This window comes from Marmota marmota, unplaced genomic scaffold (assembly GCF_001458135.2).
Source record: "Marmota marmota marmota unplaced genomic scaffold, marMar, whole genome shotgun sequence".
Classification (NCBI taxonomy): domain Eukaryota; kingdom Metazoa; phylum Chordata; class Mammalia; order Rodentia; family Sciuridae; genus Marmota; species Marmota marmota.
Window position 1 is genome coordinate 3,914,988 of NW_026000196.1, and position 16,960 is coordinate 3,931,947.

The window sequence follows — 16,960 nt, forward strand, 5'->3', positions numbered from 1 at the left end:
TATTGGTTGAATGGAGCATTAAGCCTGAGAAACAGAGTGACTCAAGGTACCACATAGTTATCAAACTGAGCAGGTGACTGTTTTGGGGAAGACTAAATTCTATTTTAACTTAATATACAAAAAACAGAATAACAATTCCAGTTTGACTTAATACACCTGTTTCCTTCTTAGTCTAGGGAAATAGAACTACAGATACATTGTGACAAAAGAAACTAAGGCCCTAAGAAGAGGCCTTCCAGAAAGGCTGATGGTGCACGTCTATAATCCCAACAACTTGGGAGTCTGAGGTAGGAGGATCACAAATTCAAGGCCAGCCTCAGTAACTTAGTGAAATCTTGTCTCAAAATCAAAAATTAAAAAAGACTGAGGATGTAGCTCAGTGTTGGACAGTCCCTGAGTTCAGTTGCCAATACCAAAATAAACAAACAACAACAAAAACCCCACAAGAGTCCTTCCATATGAGAAGTTACTGTAACGGTCACACTTAGATGAAAGATGAAACTGGCTGGCTCAAACCTGCTGGAGAAAAGAAGAAAACCATCATCTCCCTTATTCAGCCCTTAAATCTTAATTTCTGTTTCAACATCCCAATGCCTTTCTGACTTGCATATTTCTTACATCGTGTTGATGCTAAAAACCATTGTGGAAGCAGATGGACACAACACTGTTACAAAGCAGCAAGGTCACTACACAGTACCAGGAAAGTGGCAAAGTCTTAAGTCCAGGAATCCCACTTTCAGAAATTTATCCTAAGAACAAAAATTCCCAAAGGCTATACACAAAATTATGCTGAAACAGCACAAAAAAGCCAGGTGTGGCAGCATGTACTTATAGTTACAGAACTCAGGAAGCTCAGGCAGGAGGATCAATTGGGTTCAGGAATTTGAGACCAGCCTGGGCAATAGTGAGACCCTGTCTTGCCCAGCACGCACAAGGCTATGGGTTCAATCCCCAGCACCAAAATAAATAAGTAAGAAATAAATAAATAAATAAATAATACGAAATATATATATGATAGATTATATATGTAGACAATGATAACAATGTAAACTAAATATGTATCTAAGCCATGATTAAAAGAAAAATGCAGGGTGGTAAGATTACTGCTAGGTTATTTTTTCAAAACTTTTTTTGGGGCTAATAGACTGCTTTATAATTCCCACCACCCCATTGGTGGCACTGAGGATTAAACCCAGGGGAATTCTACCACTGAGCTACATCCCCAGCCCTTTTGTTAAACAAATGTATTTTGAGAAGTCTGGCCTCAAACTTGTGATCCTCCTGCCCCAACCTCCCAAGTACCTGGGATTATAGGCGCATACCACCATATCCAACTACTTCTACAATTTCTAAAAGGGAAAATAAAGAACACTTAGACCACAAGAAGAGCAGGTGGCATGGCAGAATATATCTCTTACCTCCCCATGGGATGATCAGGTTTGCAGATTTGGTTTCTACCCCACCCCAAAAAAACACATTTGCCTGTAAATGCTCCCACAGAAAATGAAATATAGACCCCCTCCCCACTGGGAAGACACTTAATTAGGGTAGGTAATCATAAAGTGAAATACCAATTATCTAAACACGAGTTGGCAGGACATCTGACTAAAATGAATTTTTGTTGTTTTGCAGGGCTGAGAATGGAACCCAGGGCTTCCCATATGCTTGGCAAACACTTTCCATTGAGCCACACTCCCAGCCCTGAGATACATTTTATAATAGAACAAACAATTAGCTCCTAGAGTCCATAAACAAAGGGAAAATACTGAATATCACTGAAAGCACTGACATCCCAATACCAAGTGACTATTATACAGGGTAATCATAACTATGAAGAGACACCTCTTGGTATTTATGCTCTTATTCCTTTCTCCTCTCCACACCCTTCCTCATCTCTCTCTCTCTTGAAGGGCAGAATAGATTGGTCCTTCAAAGAGACGGTAAGAGCATGTGAGAGAGGATGGGGAATAGTTGATGGAGTGAGAAGGATTAGCTGGGAGCCAGTTGTCATCTAACAGAAAGTTTTAGGGGCTTGACGCAGAGAGATATTACATCAGAAGAACGTGATGTACTCCTCTCAGAGACGTTCAGGGATAGCTGAAAACAGTCAGAGGTTCAAGTATCTTTTACTAGAAAATCAGAGCTAGTAAATGGTATGGCAGCTCAATATCAGCAGCAGGAAAAACCTCCATAAGGATTTTAAATATCAAAGCTGATGTTTTTAAAAGCCAAAGACCACATCCTGTTTTCTATTTAGCTTTGGTAAGGAACACCATAACAGCAGAAATTAGTAACAGTGACTAAGAGACTCACCATACCTAAAAGTTCATATTTCTTTGAACCTTGCTCTAAAGTGAGCATCACATTGTTTATAAGTAGAAAATACAAATTAAAGAAAATGTATTCTGTTATAAAAGCAAAGAAGAGGGCTGGGGATATAGCTCAGTTGGTAGAGTGCTTGCCTTGCAAGCACTAGGCCCTGAGTTCGATCCCCAGCACAAAAAAAAAAAAAAGCAAAGAAGAAACTGTAAAGAAAAAGACAACCAATGCCAGGCATGGTAGCACACACATGTAATCCCAGCAATTTGGGAAGCTGAGGTAGGAGGATTGCAAATTTGAGGTCAGCCTGAGCAAATTAGCAAGACAAAATAAAAATACACACATCTGAGATGCAGCTCGGTGGTAGAACACCCCTCAGTTCCATCCTCAAATCTTCAGGTATCAGGGAAAAAATCAGGGAAAAAAAAGAAAGAAAGAAAAGAAAAGAAACAGGGGCTGGGGCTGGGGCTCAGTGGCAGGGTGCCTGCCGTGCACATGTGAGGCCCTGGGTTTGATCCTCAGCACCACACAAAAATAAATAAAGATATTGTGTCCATCTACAACTAAAAAAATGTTTTAAAAAAAGAAAAGAAACAGTCACAATCACTAATATCTTAATATGTTAAAAAAAAAAACTTACAAAGCAATAAGTACAAAATAAGCAACTCAGTTAAGGTGATGAGCAGGCTATTTTTAAATGAAACACAAGTGGACAAATAATATATATATTTTTTATAAAAGTTACAACCTCATAATAAATTGGAGAAACACAAACTAAAGTAATAAGAAACTACTTTTGGCTTATAAAATTGACCAATTTTTCTTTAATTGAACAGTATTTTAAAAAGTTGGCAGAGATTTGGCAAAATAAGAAGTATAGGGGCTAGGACTGTGGCTCGGCAGGAGAGCACGTGCGAGATGCTGGGTTCTATCCTCAGCACCACATAAAAATAAATAAAATAAAGGTATTGTGTCCAACTACAACTAAAAAAATATTTTTAAAAAATAAGAAGTATAAAATTTGTAAGTAGTATAAATTAATATAACTTGTCTAAAGGACAATTTAATAGTGGACACAGAAAGTCCAATAATTCTACTTCCAGAAATATATCCTAAGGAAATACAGATGCTTATGAAAAAGACAATTACAGAATTTATAACAAAAAATGACACACAGCCTAAAAATCCAATAATAAGAATATAAGAATACATTCAAGAAATTACAGTACTATTTATAATTATATGTAAATATATTAACATCAATACAATTAAATACTAGGCATCAGTATTGATAACATTACAGATAAATATTTAAGGCTATGGACTGCTCTTGGGCCAGACACAGAGACATACACCCTAAATCCCAGCAATCTAGGAGGCTGAAGCAGGAGGATCACAAGTTCAAAGCCAGCCCCAACAATTTAGCAAGGCCCTAAGCAGTTTAGCAAGACCCTGTCCCAAAAATAAAAAATAAAAAAGGGCTGAGGTTGTGGCTCAGTGGTTAAGCACCCTGAGTTCAATACCCAGTACAAATAATAATAATAATAATAATAATAATAACAACAACAATGCTCCTGATATAAAATGAGAAAAACGATACTGCAGCATATAACATTTACTTAAAACAAAAATTTTTAAAGTATACATTTTTGTAAAAAAGGCAATAATACTCCCAAAGGTATCTCCAGATGATGAAACTATTTTCTTTCATTTATCATCATTTTCAACTTATTCAAATTTATTTCAGATTCTATTACTTATAAAATTTTATTAGTTTATTTTTTAATATACAAAAAGAAGAGGAAAATAGGCAGGCCAAAACATTTGAAAAGGTCCTGTACAAGACTCTAAACTATATTTTTTAAAAATTCTTTTTCTTAATTTTATACTTTACTATATTTTTTTTTAATAAAAAATTCTTAAAACACATTTGTGGGGCTGGGGCTGTAGCTCAGTGTCAGAGTGCTTGCCTATCATGTGTGAGGCACTGGGTTTAATCCTTAGCACCACATAAAAATAAACAAATAAAATAAAGGCATTCTGTCCATTCACAACCACGAAAAAGAAAGTTTAAAAATATATATATTAGGCATGACTTGGTAGGGAAATGCTAGCTAGAAAATCAATGGAGTAATTTAAAATAAAAGACATGTCAAAATAAAAAGCTTCAGCATACACCAGTGTCTGCAAACTGTTGAAAGCAACAAGCAAAATTGGGAAGAGCAAGCATCTACCTACCTTGCTTGGGGACAGTCACCCAGGGCCCAAAGTCATGTGTGCAAATAACAGCCTAGGAACCATGGTCCACCATGCAGAGCATTTGGCAGAGGTTCACCCTGAAGCATCTGAACAAACTAGATCCAGGCCTAGTGAGCTCACTGATTTGGAGTGGCCTGGTCAACAGGCAAGGCAAGATCACTGGTTCTCTTTGGCCTAGGATGAGAGCAAATTTCACCCAAGCTCCCTTGATAGTGGAACTATCCAACAATATGTACAACCCCCTGGGAGATAGAGAACAACTCCAAGACTGACAGACTAACACTACACCCTCTTCTTAGGATAAGTTTCCAATCCAGGGAAGATCTATAAATTTTTTAATAGTGAATAACAAATTTCCATTGTTTGTTATAGGGTCTACTAACTTATCCAAGAAATTTGACACAATACTTAAGTAAACATATCAACTGGGTGGGAGGAAGGAGCATCTTAACTCTGGAAGGGCCTTGTCAGGTCTAATCAGCCTATTAGAATTCTTCAAGGAGATAAAAACAGTATGATTTTATATGATTCTGGCAGAACTAGTAGTGAGAATTTCTGTAGATTTTACTTGTCAAAATTCTACCAAAACCAGCTGGTCATGGTAGTGCACGCCTGTAATCCCAGCTGCTTGGGAGGCTGAGGTAGGAAGATCACGGTTCAAAGCCAGCCTCAGCAATTAGCAAGACTATAAGCAACCTATTGAGGCCCTATCTCAAAATTTTCTTTAAAATTAATAAATAAGTGGTAAGGATGTGTTACTCAGTGGTTAAGTGCCCTTTGATTCAATCCCTGGTACCAAAAACAAAAACTATTTAAAAAAATTGAATTCCATAGAATTTGAGTGAATGTATGTTGTTTGTGTGTGACTATGTGATTGTGTTTTATAGGGAATTATGAACAGGGGCATTTTCAACCCATTGACCAGTTCTCGACTAGAGCTTACCTAGAATGATAGATATCAACCCATAATGTGATCAACTACAGTTTGGGTCTTGAATGTTCCCCAAAGCCTCATATTGAAGATTTAGTTGTCATTTCATAGTTCTATTAAGAGGTAGTAAAACTTTTAGGAGGTAGGACTTAGAAGAAAATTAGGTCACAGAGGTGTGAACTTGAAGGGAATGTTTGGATCCCAGTCCCTCTTCTCTCTCTCTTTTTAATTCCCAGTTGTCATGAAGCAGGCAGGTTTCTCCACCATGTGTTCCCCACCATATGTTGTCATGCCACAGGCCCCAAACAGAAATAGGGCCCTGATTATGAACTGGACCCTCTGAAATCATGAGCCAAAATAAACCTTTCCTTTTTTTAAACTGATTCTCTCAAGTATTTTGTTACAAAAAAGTTGATTAACACAGGACCCAACTTTAACACACATGAGTTCTCAATGATTAGCCACTAGAAACACCACTACCACATGTGAAGTCAGGAATAACTTATTTTACAAAGGAAGTATCACACTCAAAACACTTTGGGAAACAAAAGTTAGGCTGTAAGCTTTATGAAGGAAGAGGCTTATCTGTCTCATTCATCACTAAATTTCTCTTTAGGTATTCAATAAATATTTGTCAAAGCAGTGAAGTAAAACTTTCAAGTTTGCACACTGCCTTAAAGTTGTTCCAAAGCAAAAATGCAAAATTAAAAGACAAGTTCTTAAGAGGTAGAATAAATAGAAGAAATTATGGCAAATGATCCATCAATGAAAGCAAATGTGAAAGAACACTTAGGGGAAAGCAATTCCAATTATACTTCTAGAATTATGGGCTCTAATCTAAACTGTTCAATAAAGAGGCCAGAGCATCAGTTTGTGACTATGTGATTGTGTTTTATAGGGAATGTTCTCCCTATGATACCACATTGCTTGTTTCATCACAAAAGGCACAGAAAGGACACTGGAAAAAAATTAAAACTTGTGATTCTGCCCTTATTCAAAACCTCCCTGTCCACAGCTACCCGTACTGGGCAGTTTTGGTTCCCCACACCTTAAGAAAGACACATCAGAGGCTGTGGTGTAGCTCAGTGGTAAAGCACTTGCCTAGCACATATGAGGCACTGGGTTTTATCCTCAGCACCACAGAAAAATAAATAAATAAAATAAAAGTATCATGTCCATCTACAACTTGAAAAAAAGTTTTAAAAATAAAATAAAGACATCAGAGTTGGAAGAGGTTCTTGAAGTCATACATACATGCAGATGGAAGAGCTTTCTAACAAGAGCCTAAAGATTACAACTATTTCAAATAGAGCAAATTATGTTTTATACATTCATGAACATGTTAAAATGATCTGCATTAGGGGCTGGGATTGTGGCTCAGCGGTAGAACACTCACCTAGCATGGGCGGGACCCGAGTTCGATCCTCAGCACCACATAAAAATAAAGGGATTGTGTTGTGTCCATCTACACCTAAAAAGTAAATGTTTAAAAAAATAAATAAAGTGTAACAATATGTTTTAATTTTAAAAAAATGAACTGCCCTAATAAAAAACTTAAAAAGAAAAAAAACTTAAAAAGTTTTTTAAAAATATTATAACTAGGGGCTGGGGGTGTGGCTCAGTGGTAGAGTGCTCACCTAGTGAGGCCCTGGGTTTAATCTTTAGCACCACAAAAAAATAAATAAATAAAATAAGTGTACCTGTCCAACTACAACTAAAAAAATAAATATAAAAAAATATAACTATTTCATTTTGAAGACATGAGGATTTAGGGGAAAGGGGAAATCATAACTTTTTATTCTGTTTTTTTTATTCTGTTTATTTGATGAATAGGTTTATTCATCAAATCTGAAAATATCAGAGAGGGAAGAGCAATATTTTAAAATTTTAAATTAAAAATGTAGACAAATAAAAAGTGAGTTTATCCATTAGTCAGAAAATACACTAAAGTTGTTACAGGGCAAAAAAAAATTATATATACATACACATACACACACACACACACATACATGCGCACGCTGGGGATGTAGTTCAGTGGTAAAGCTTTTACACAGCATGCTCAAATTCAATCCCCAGCAGTGCAAAATATATATATGTGGTTATAAAACATTATGTTATTATTTATATAAATATAAATGTAATAATAGATACATATTTAAATATTGAAGAAAAAAAGAAGAGAAAAAAGGCTCTAAAGAACTAAGAACGGGGGCTGGGGTTGTGGCTCAGCGGTAGAGCATTCACCTAGCACATGCGAGGCCCTGGGTTCAATCCTCAACATCACATAAAAAAAAATAAATAAAATAAAAGTATTGTGTCCAACTGCAACTAAAAAAATAAAATAAAAATAAAATATATTTAAAAAAAGAAAAAAAGAACTAAGAACAAAGACTTGGTACTAAACCTGTGAGCTTTCTTTCCCCCTAAGCAACAAAACCTTCAAATTTCAAATAATATTAAACTTGGTCATCTATTTTTCTTAGCAATGTTAAATTCAGTAACAGCAGATTAATAAAAGTTAAGTAACAGAACATCAAGGAGGTAGAAGCACTCCAAAAGCATTATGAAAAGTCTGATCTCTATTCAGTGCATTCGGTTTATTAAGGGAAACAACATGAAGCAGATTTACATAAGAAAAGTGAAGAGTCTGGTGCAATGGTGCACACCTGTAATCCTAGCAACTTGGGAGGCTGAGGCAAGAGGACTGCAAGTCTAAGATCAATCTCAGCAATTTTGTGAGATCCTGTCACAAAATAAAAAATATAAAGGTCTGGAAATGTAGCTCAGTGGTAGAGTACCTGCCTAGCATATGCAAAGCTCTGGGTTTAATCAGTAGTACTAAAGGAAAAAAAAAAAAAAAAGGAAAGTGAAAGGCAGCATGGTTTTAGGAACAATGAACTGGGGGACAACAAAACTAAGTTTCGTGTGAGTGTTAAACATGTTGCCATGTTTGTTGGATGAGGCGAGAAGAAGGTGGATGTTTTTCAACCTGTGGGTAAACTCTTAATTCTGCTCCCCCACATGATTACCTACAGCTTACATACTGACATCACCTGTGCTCGATTATTATAAGAGTCAAGGATTTTTTTTTTAAAGAAAGAGTGAGAGAGGGAGACATTTTTAATATTTATTTTTTAGTTTTTGGTGGACACAACATCTTTGCTTGTATGTGGTGCTGAGGATCGAACCCGGGCCGCTGGCATGCCAGGTGAGCGCGCTACCGCTTGAGCCACATCCCCAGCCCCAAGAGTCAAGGATTTTTAAATGGGTAAATGAAAGTTGCCCTCAGTTGTCTAGAAAAGAGCATCCCAGAGAACAGAGGAAAAATAAATAAATAACTCAAGTTATGGGATGCAAAGAGGGTCTAGGGGCCTGCAGGGCAGCGAATAAGGAAGTAGGGAGACAGAGGGAGAGGGAAAAAGAGATGGAAGAACAGAAATAGAAGGATGGGGAGGCGCACACACAGGACAGGAAGGGCAGAAGGAGGGGCAATTGTTCCTTAGCAGTAGCTGACCAGAAGGAAGCATTGTTGAGTTGGGTACCAGGCAGAGGCACTTCTTTTGTACCAGAAACGAAGGCTGGACAAGAGGAAAGACAGAATGAGCAAACAAGGTCCAGAGAATGCCTCTGCTCCCAAGACCTGAAGGAACTTGCTCCTGGACTCTGACAGAAACACTGATCAGAGGGAGGCATTGCTTCCACAGGTGGTGATGAAGGGAGCTCAGTGAAACTTTGACCAGATCAAATAAAACCGTAAAAAGTCTCATGTTCCTGGATTCAGAATGAAGTCCCAACCAGGAATGACAAAGCCAAAATAATAAGGAATTGTGAACCACAGGAACCAAATCTCTTCCCTCTGCTGTCACTAATTGACTACATGGAGACCTTGGGAAAGTCTTGAATTAATATGTAAAATTAAACTATCTTTAAGGACCTCTGAGTTCTTGAACCGGTTAAGCCGCAACAGCTGAGCAAATTAACCTAGTGCTAATGGATCCACACATATACTAACTCCTAATGTGGAAAAGCAGAAGTCCACCATGTACACATCACAGTTCCCCCACCCCAAGTACAGCCAGGCCTGCTCACAGGTCAGGTGGCCCCAAGTCACAGATGTTCCTAGTCAGTCAGTGTCCAGTGTTTCATTTCATGAGACACCTGGTGCTCAAAACCATTAGCAAAAAATGGCCCAAAATATTCCCAGCAGTGTACAGGAAATAGCTGTCCCAATGGGCCCAGGCAAAACAACATTTTTCAGTTGTCTTCTCCCCGCTCCAGTTTAATTCCTCCAATGTACTCTGCCAGAATGGTTGCTGTGAAACACACATTGGATTAAAAATGTCCCTGCTCAAAATCCCCATCATCAAGATAGAGGTCAACTGCTCAGTCTCACAGGGAGCTCCATTCTGATCTGGTCTCCACCCAACTCCAGCCATTTCCCAGGGTACCTCTTATCCTAATCATACTGGGGCCTCTCGCTTTCTCCTGCCTCTGTGTGTGAGCCCAAGCTGTTTCACCTGACTAAAGAATACCTGAGAGCCCAGCCCTACCAAGGCTCCAAACACTAATCTGCCATCCTTCTGTTTCCTTAGGCCAAAACCTTTCTTTCCTTCAAACCCTTCATCTAATCCGCAAGTAAATCTGTCAACTCTACTTTCAAAATATACCCGAATCTAACCACTTTTCACCATCTCCCACCATCATCATCTCTTCTGGATTCCCACCAATGCCTGCTAACTGGTAACCTTGCTTCTGCCCTTGCCTCAATCAGTCATTCTGAAGCAGCCAAAATGTTGCTTTGAAAATCTAAGTCAGGGAGCTGGGTGTGTGGCTCATGGTAGAGCATTTGCCTGGCATGCATGAGGCCCTGAATGCAATCCCATCACTGCAAAACAAAAACAAAAAAATACACCTATATCAAATCATGGACAACCGTGCCTTAAAATCCTCCAAAGCTGTCACATTTCCCCCAAGTAAAAGCCTTTTTTTTTCTGCCCGTCTCCCAAATGCCTCCCTCATATCCAGTGTTTCCCAGCACACAAAGACTCCTCACCATTTCTCAAGTATGTTGGCCACATCCTGCCTCAGGACCAATGAATTCACTATTTCCTTTGCTTGAAAGGTTCTTGCCTCAGATCTCTGTGGCTCACTCCCTCAGGTCCTTAAGGTCTTTAATCCTATGTCACTTTATCAGGCACTTTCCATGACCAGCCTACATGAGATACCAATCCCCACCCTCAATCTCTAGCTCTTTACTATGCTTTGTTTCTCTTCCTGGCATGAATCACCACTGGACATACATTATTGTTCATTGCTTTACTGTCTGTTTATAAGTTTCATTCTGTTTACTAGAAGATATCCACCATTAGAATTTGACAGGTTCATCTATTGAGAGCTAAGATTGTTCAAGGACACCCACAGATTCCCAAGCAGGTTAAACGGTTGGTAAATATGCAACATACTGTGTTTAGCTTTTAAAACTTGCGTGTGCATGCACTCGCGCAAATGCGCACTCAAGCATATATACTGGAGATTAACCCCAGGGCTTCACACATGCTAAACATATGCTTTTCCACTGAGCTACACCCCCAGCCCTTTAAAATTTTTTATAAATACTGAGACCTTGATGGGACCTCACCAGTGAGAAGGGACCTACACAAAAGTAGCCCTTTCTATGTACCCTGGGCCCCTTCAGGGGCTTATTAGATTTTTTTTTTTTTTTTTTTTTGGAGTGGGTACTAGGGAGTGAACCCAGGGGCTCTTAACCACTGAGACGCATCACAGCCATTTTTTATTTTTTATTTTGAGACAGGTTCTTGCTAAGTTGCTTAGAGCCTTGCTAAGTTGCTGAGGCTGGCTTTGAACTTGCAATCCTCCTGCCTCAGCCTCCTAAACTGCTGGCATTACAGGCTGGCACCATTGTACCTGGCTAGATTTAAATATTTTATCAGTGGAAAATGCCTCCTGGCCAAGGCCCCCACAATAAGGAGATCTGTGTTGATGAGTGTGACACCAGTGGAGTGGGAAAGCTAGCTCTAAGAACCATAGGGAAGAAGAAGGCAGAGTCTTGAATCTTAAGACATGGGGATACAATTCTGTGAACAGACTAAAAAGTGGGGAAATTGTGTGATATGTGAATTATATCTCAATAAAGCTGTTATATTAGAAGAAAAAAAGAGAACTAGAGGGGGTTGGGATTATACCCAACTACAAGGTTAACAGAGAAGTAGAAACTAGGTATAGGCAGCAAAGTTTACAGACCTGAGAATTTAGATAAATATGGGTACTTTATAATCTTCACTCCTTTCACCTTTCCTTACTTTAAAACTGATTAATCATTATTTTGGGCACTCCAATTTGTGAGAACAGGACCCAGAGTCTTGAAAGAGGTACAGGATTCTTCTTGCTCACATGCCATCCTGTGGGCATCATCTCTTGGGAGTAAGGACTCCCAGATTTAACCAAAAAGCCTAACAGCCTCAGACCTGCTGGAAATCAGACCTCAATTCCTGAGAAGATAAAATGGACATTCTGCCAGACTCTGAGCCACCACTAGTCTCATCTACCACAAGGAAATGACAGTCCCAAAGATTCGAAAAGTGAAAAGATTGTAGGGCAAAAAGGGAGCATGCCATTAGTCTTCAGGTATCTCAGGTTACTTTAGATTTCTACATGAGTTAGGAGCTGGTGAAGCAAGGGGCTAATGGAGAAATTCTCTCCCAGGTCTTCTGCTTTCTCATTCCCTTTCTTCTTCTTCTTCTTCTTCTCCTCTCTTTCTCTCCTCTCATATATGAATATATTCCTCAGCTTACGATGGGGTTATACCCCTAGAAACCCATTGTAAATTGAAAATATTGTAAGTCAAAATGCACTTAGGCTGCGCATGATGGCACATGCCTCCAGGAGCTCAGGAGGCTAAGGCAAGAGGACTGTGAGTTCAAATCCAGCCTCAGCGACTTATCGAGGCCCTAACTCAAAATAAATAAAAAAGTGCTGAGGATGTGGCTCAGTGGTTAAGTGCCCCTGGGTTTGATCACTAGTATTGCCTCCCCACAAGAAAGAAAGAAAGAAAGAAAGAAAGAAAGAAAGAAAGAAAGAAAGAAAGAAAGAAAGAAAAAGACAAAAAGAAAAGAAATCACATTGTAATGGCATTAAGGGGTGGGGCTTCTGAGAGTTCATTAGATCATGAGGGTTTCACCCTCAGGAATGGATTCATGATGGCAGGAGTGAGTTCCCTGATAAAAAGAATGAATTCGGCCAGATTCTGTATCTCACACATATGCGCACTAACCCTTTTATCAGTGTTATGACACAGCAAGAAGGCCTTCACCAAATGTAGCCCTTTGATCCTGGGACTTCCCAGCCTCTAGAACCATAAGCTAAATAAATTTCTATTGTCTATAAATTACCCAGTCTGTGGTATTTTGTTATATGAGCAGAAAACAAACTAAGACATCAAACCTCATAGTCTAACAACACAATACACTGAAGAATATCAGTGGTTCATTCTCATGATCTCATAGCTGACTACGAATTGTGACTGGGAACTGCCCAGCAACAAATCACATATCAACAGCCAGAGACACAAACAAAATTTCAAAACTGAAGTGTGCATATATGCACAGCACTTTCACACCATTGTAAAGTCAAACTAGAAATCTGGGAACCATCTGTACTCTTCTCTTTCTCATCCTTTCTCCCCCTATTCCTTTCTCCATGGTGTATTACTGACTTACTCCCATTCTCACTCTCTTCCTCATTCCCTTCTTCCTCCCTCTTCTCTTCACAGAGACCTGGGTGGCCTCTCCAAAAAGACTGTTTCAATCTAAGGGCAGTCAGTTTTCTGCAGGAAATCAGGGCCCCAGCCATGGCAGCCTTTCCCTGAACAACCCAGCATGGCAATAGATCTAATGTTCACATGTGTTCATGTGTGCCCTCTGCATATGTCCCTGTTGATTCAAGAGAATGATAGGGAATAATCTTCTCAAAGGTACAACTCTATATGCCTTTCTATCATCAGAAAAAAATTTATTAGTAGGAGCCCTTATCCTAACCAGGTACAATGGTATGTGACTATAGTTCTAACTAGTCAGGAGACTGAAACAGGCATTCTAGGCCAACCTGGAGACCACATCTCAACAAAACAAAACAAAGCCCCTTTTAAGATACATAGTGAAATGCTTACAGATACAATGATATGGTGTCTGGGATTTGCCTCAAAATAACACAGGGCAAGAAGAAAACAGGGAGGGAACATAAATCAAACAAGATTGGTCATAAATTGTTAACTGTTGAATTAGGGTGAGGAATACATGGAAGTCTCTGTCAAATTATTTTTTCTACTTTATACATTCTAGGACAACAGGGAACCAGCCTATTGGGTGGACTCCATGGGTCCAACTAGATAACCACCAAGGATATTTACGCCCATCAGGATGGCTATTTTTTTTTTTTTTTTTTTTTTAGGATGGCTATTTAAAAAAAAAAAAATCACCAGAAAATAGTAAACTGTTGATGAGAATGTGAGAAACTGGAACCCTTGTGCACTGTTTTCTTGGGAATATAAAATGGTATAGCCATGGGGCTGGAGTTGTGGCTCAGTGGTAGAGCACTTGCCTAGCATGTGTGAGGTATTGGGTTCCATTTGCAGCACCACATATAAATAAAATAAAGATCCATTGACAACTAACAAATATTTTTAAAAAATGGTATAGCCACTATGGAAAATGGTATGGCAGTTCCTCAAAAAATTAAACACAAAGCTGTGCATGGTGGTACACACCTATAATCTCAGCATGTCAAGAGACTGAGGCAGGTCAGTTTCAGTGATTTAGCAAGACCTGTCTCAAAATAAAAAATAAAAAGGGGCTGGGAATGTAGTTCAGTGGTAGAGCACCCCTGGGTTCAATGCCCAGTACTGAAAAAAAAAAAAGAAAAATTAAACATGGAATAACACATGATTCAGCAAATCTGTTCCTAGGTGTATACTCAAAAGAATTCAAAGTAAGGTCTCAAAATATCTGAACACCCATGTTCATAGAAGCTTTATTCACAAAAGGTAGAAGCAACCCACATATCCATCAATGGATGATATCAATGGATAAACAAAATGTGGAATAAGCATAAATATTATTTAGCTTTTAAGAGGAAGCAGGTTGAGGGTAAGGTTCAGTGGTAGAGCACTTGCCTAGCATGAGTGAGGCCCTGGATTCAATCACCAGCACCACTTTTTTAAAAAAAGGAAGGAAGTTGACACATATTACAACATGGGTGAACCTTGCAGACATTATGCTAAGTGATATAATAAGCAAATACTGAATGATTCCACTTATATGACATCCCTAGAGTAGGTAAACTAACAGAATAGAATGGTGGTTGCCAGGGGTGTAGGGTAGAGTTGTTTGATGTATACTGAGTTTCAATATGGGATGGAGATGGATGATGGTAATGGTTGCACAAATGTGAATATACTTAATGCCACTGAACTGTATACTTTAAAATGACAAATTTTGTTGTATTTTAACACCAAAACAAAACAAAACCCAAGGAACAGAAAAGCTCTCTTGTGTCCAAAACTCAGCTCTTCAAGGCCAGCTCAGGTCAGCCTAGACATCATACCTTAGTGAGGTTCTCAAAACAAGGGTGTGGTGAGCGTTGCTGGGGGAGTAGAGCTGCGGAGAAAGGAAAAACTACCTAGGCACATGGTCTAGTGTCCAAACACCACCTACGGAAAGAAGAAAAACAAAATGTTTTTTAAATGAGTTTGAAGGTAAATGTTAAAGTTAGGAAAGAGAGTTTAAAAACTAATAATAATCATTCCAGGGAAGACTCTGAGAAAAATCTCCAAACAAATTAAAAGCAGGCCCCAAAGGCAGTCAAAAAATAAACTCTTCCCAGCCCCAGATCTGCTCCCCTCCCGCTATCATCATGCAGAAATTCAGAGCAGACTCCACTAGATTCAAATCCCAGCTCAACCGCTTACTAGCCATTTAATATTGGGCAAGATGCTGCACCTGCATGTCAGCTTCCCCATATATAAAATGGGGCTATTAAAGAGATTCAGTAAGTTAATATTTGTAAAGCTCTTACCATACTGCCTTTCACACAGCAAATGCATGTGTTTGTGAAGTACTCTGCCACCAACCCCAGTAGCCAGCAGGCTTTCCTTTACATGTCGTCAGTGTGCCCTGGTAGCTCACTGATTGGAAGCATGCACAGAGGACAGAGAGGCAAGGCAAGTGAAACCAGTTTACCCCTCTACACAGCTTCTCCGCCAGTGCTCAGGATGCCTGATAAAGCTGAGGAAACAGAGTCAGGGGACAGGGACAGGTGGCAGGTAAGCTGAGAAAATCAAATAAGGTGGGGGAGAGGCAAAGGGGGTAAGCACTGAGCAGATGAGAATAAGAAAAGAAATGGAAAAGCTGCAGGGCACCATGGTGCATAATAATATAATCCCAGCAACTCAGGAGACTAAAGCAGGAGAATCACAAGTTTGAGGCCAGCCTCAGCAACTTAAGCTCTAAGCAACTTATTAAGACCCTGTCTCAAAATAAAAAATAAAAATGGCTGGGGATGTAGCTCAGTGGTTAAGCACCCTTGGGTTCAATCCCCATTACCAAAAAAAAATAAATAAAATGGGGAATGGCAGAAACCATTTTTCTGAAGTAGGTAGTTTTTAATTGTGACCAAATTGAGAATCACCTTGTGAATTTTGGAAACTACTAATGGTTGCCAACGATCTATCAAGATTCAGATTTAAGGGCTGGGGATGTGGCTAAAGCGGTAGCGCGCTCGCCTGGCATGCGTGCGGCCCGGGTTCGATCCTCAGCACCACGTACAAACAAAGATGATGTGTCCACCAAAAACTGAATAATAAATATTAAAAATTCTTTCTCTCTCTCCCTCCTCTCTCTCTCTCTCTTTAAAAAAAAAAAGATTCAGATTTAACTGGTCAATGTTCAGAAAAACATGCTAATGCTGTCAGGTGTATGTATTCACAAATAACAGAATCAAAATCTTACCCTTGAACTTTTAATTCTGCCCTTTTTTATTCTAATCCTGCATTCTTAACCTCATCTTTGTCTTAACCTTGCCAGACTAGCATTTAGTTTGGGTTCTAAATTGGAGATAGAGACTTTTTAATTCCACCCCCCTGGCAAGTGCTCTACCCCTGAGTTACATTCCCAGTGAGATATAGAAAATATTAACAGAAAAATTTGGAAGGTAAGAGAAGGAAGCCAGTTATCCCAATTCTACAGAAGGGAAATAGGGATAACTTTTCTGAAGTTTTCCTTTTCTTATTCACATCTTCACATTTCAAAACATAAACTAATGAGCAGACACTATAATGTCTAAATGAGAGGAGCCTGGATGTGTCTTGGGTCTATTGTTCAATAGCAAATAAATTCAGAGGTGCTCCAAAGAGAGTACCTGGCTATTTACTCCAGGATC

The 16,960-nt window shown here is 39.0% G+C and overlaps 1 protein-coding gene across 1 annotated transcript in view; it reads right to left on the reverse strand.

The window, feature by feature from the left end:
* The window catches only part of Znf592 (zinc finger protein 592), a 38,657-nt gene extending 23,318 nt beyond the window's left edge, over positions 1-15,339 (reverse strand). Inside the window, exon 1 of the mRNA XM_015493019.2 lies at positions 15,128-15,339. The gene's annotated coding sequence lies outside the window, so the exon portion shown is untranslated. The remainder of the gene's footprint in view (positions 1-15,127) is intronic.
* Between the last annotated feature and the right edge of the window lie 1,621 nt (positions 15,340-16,960).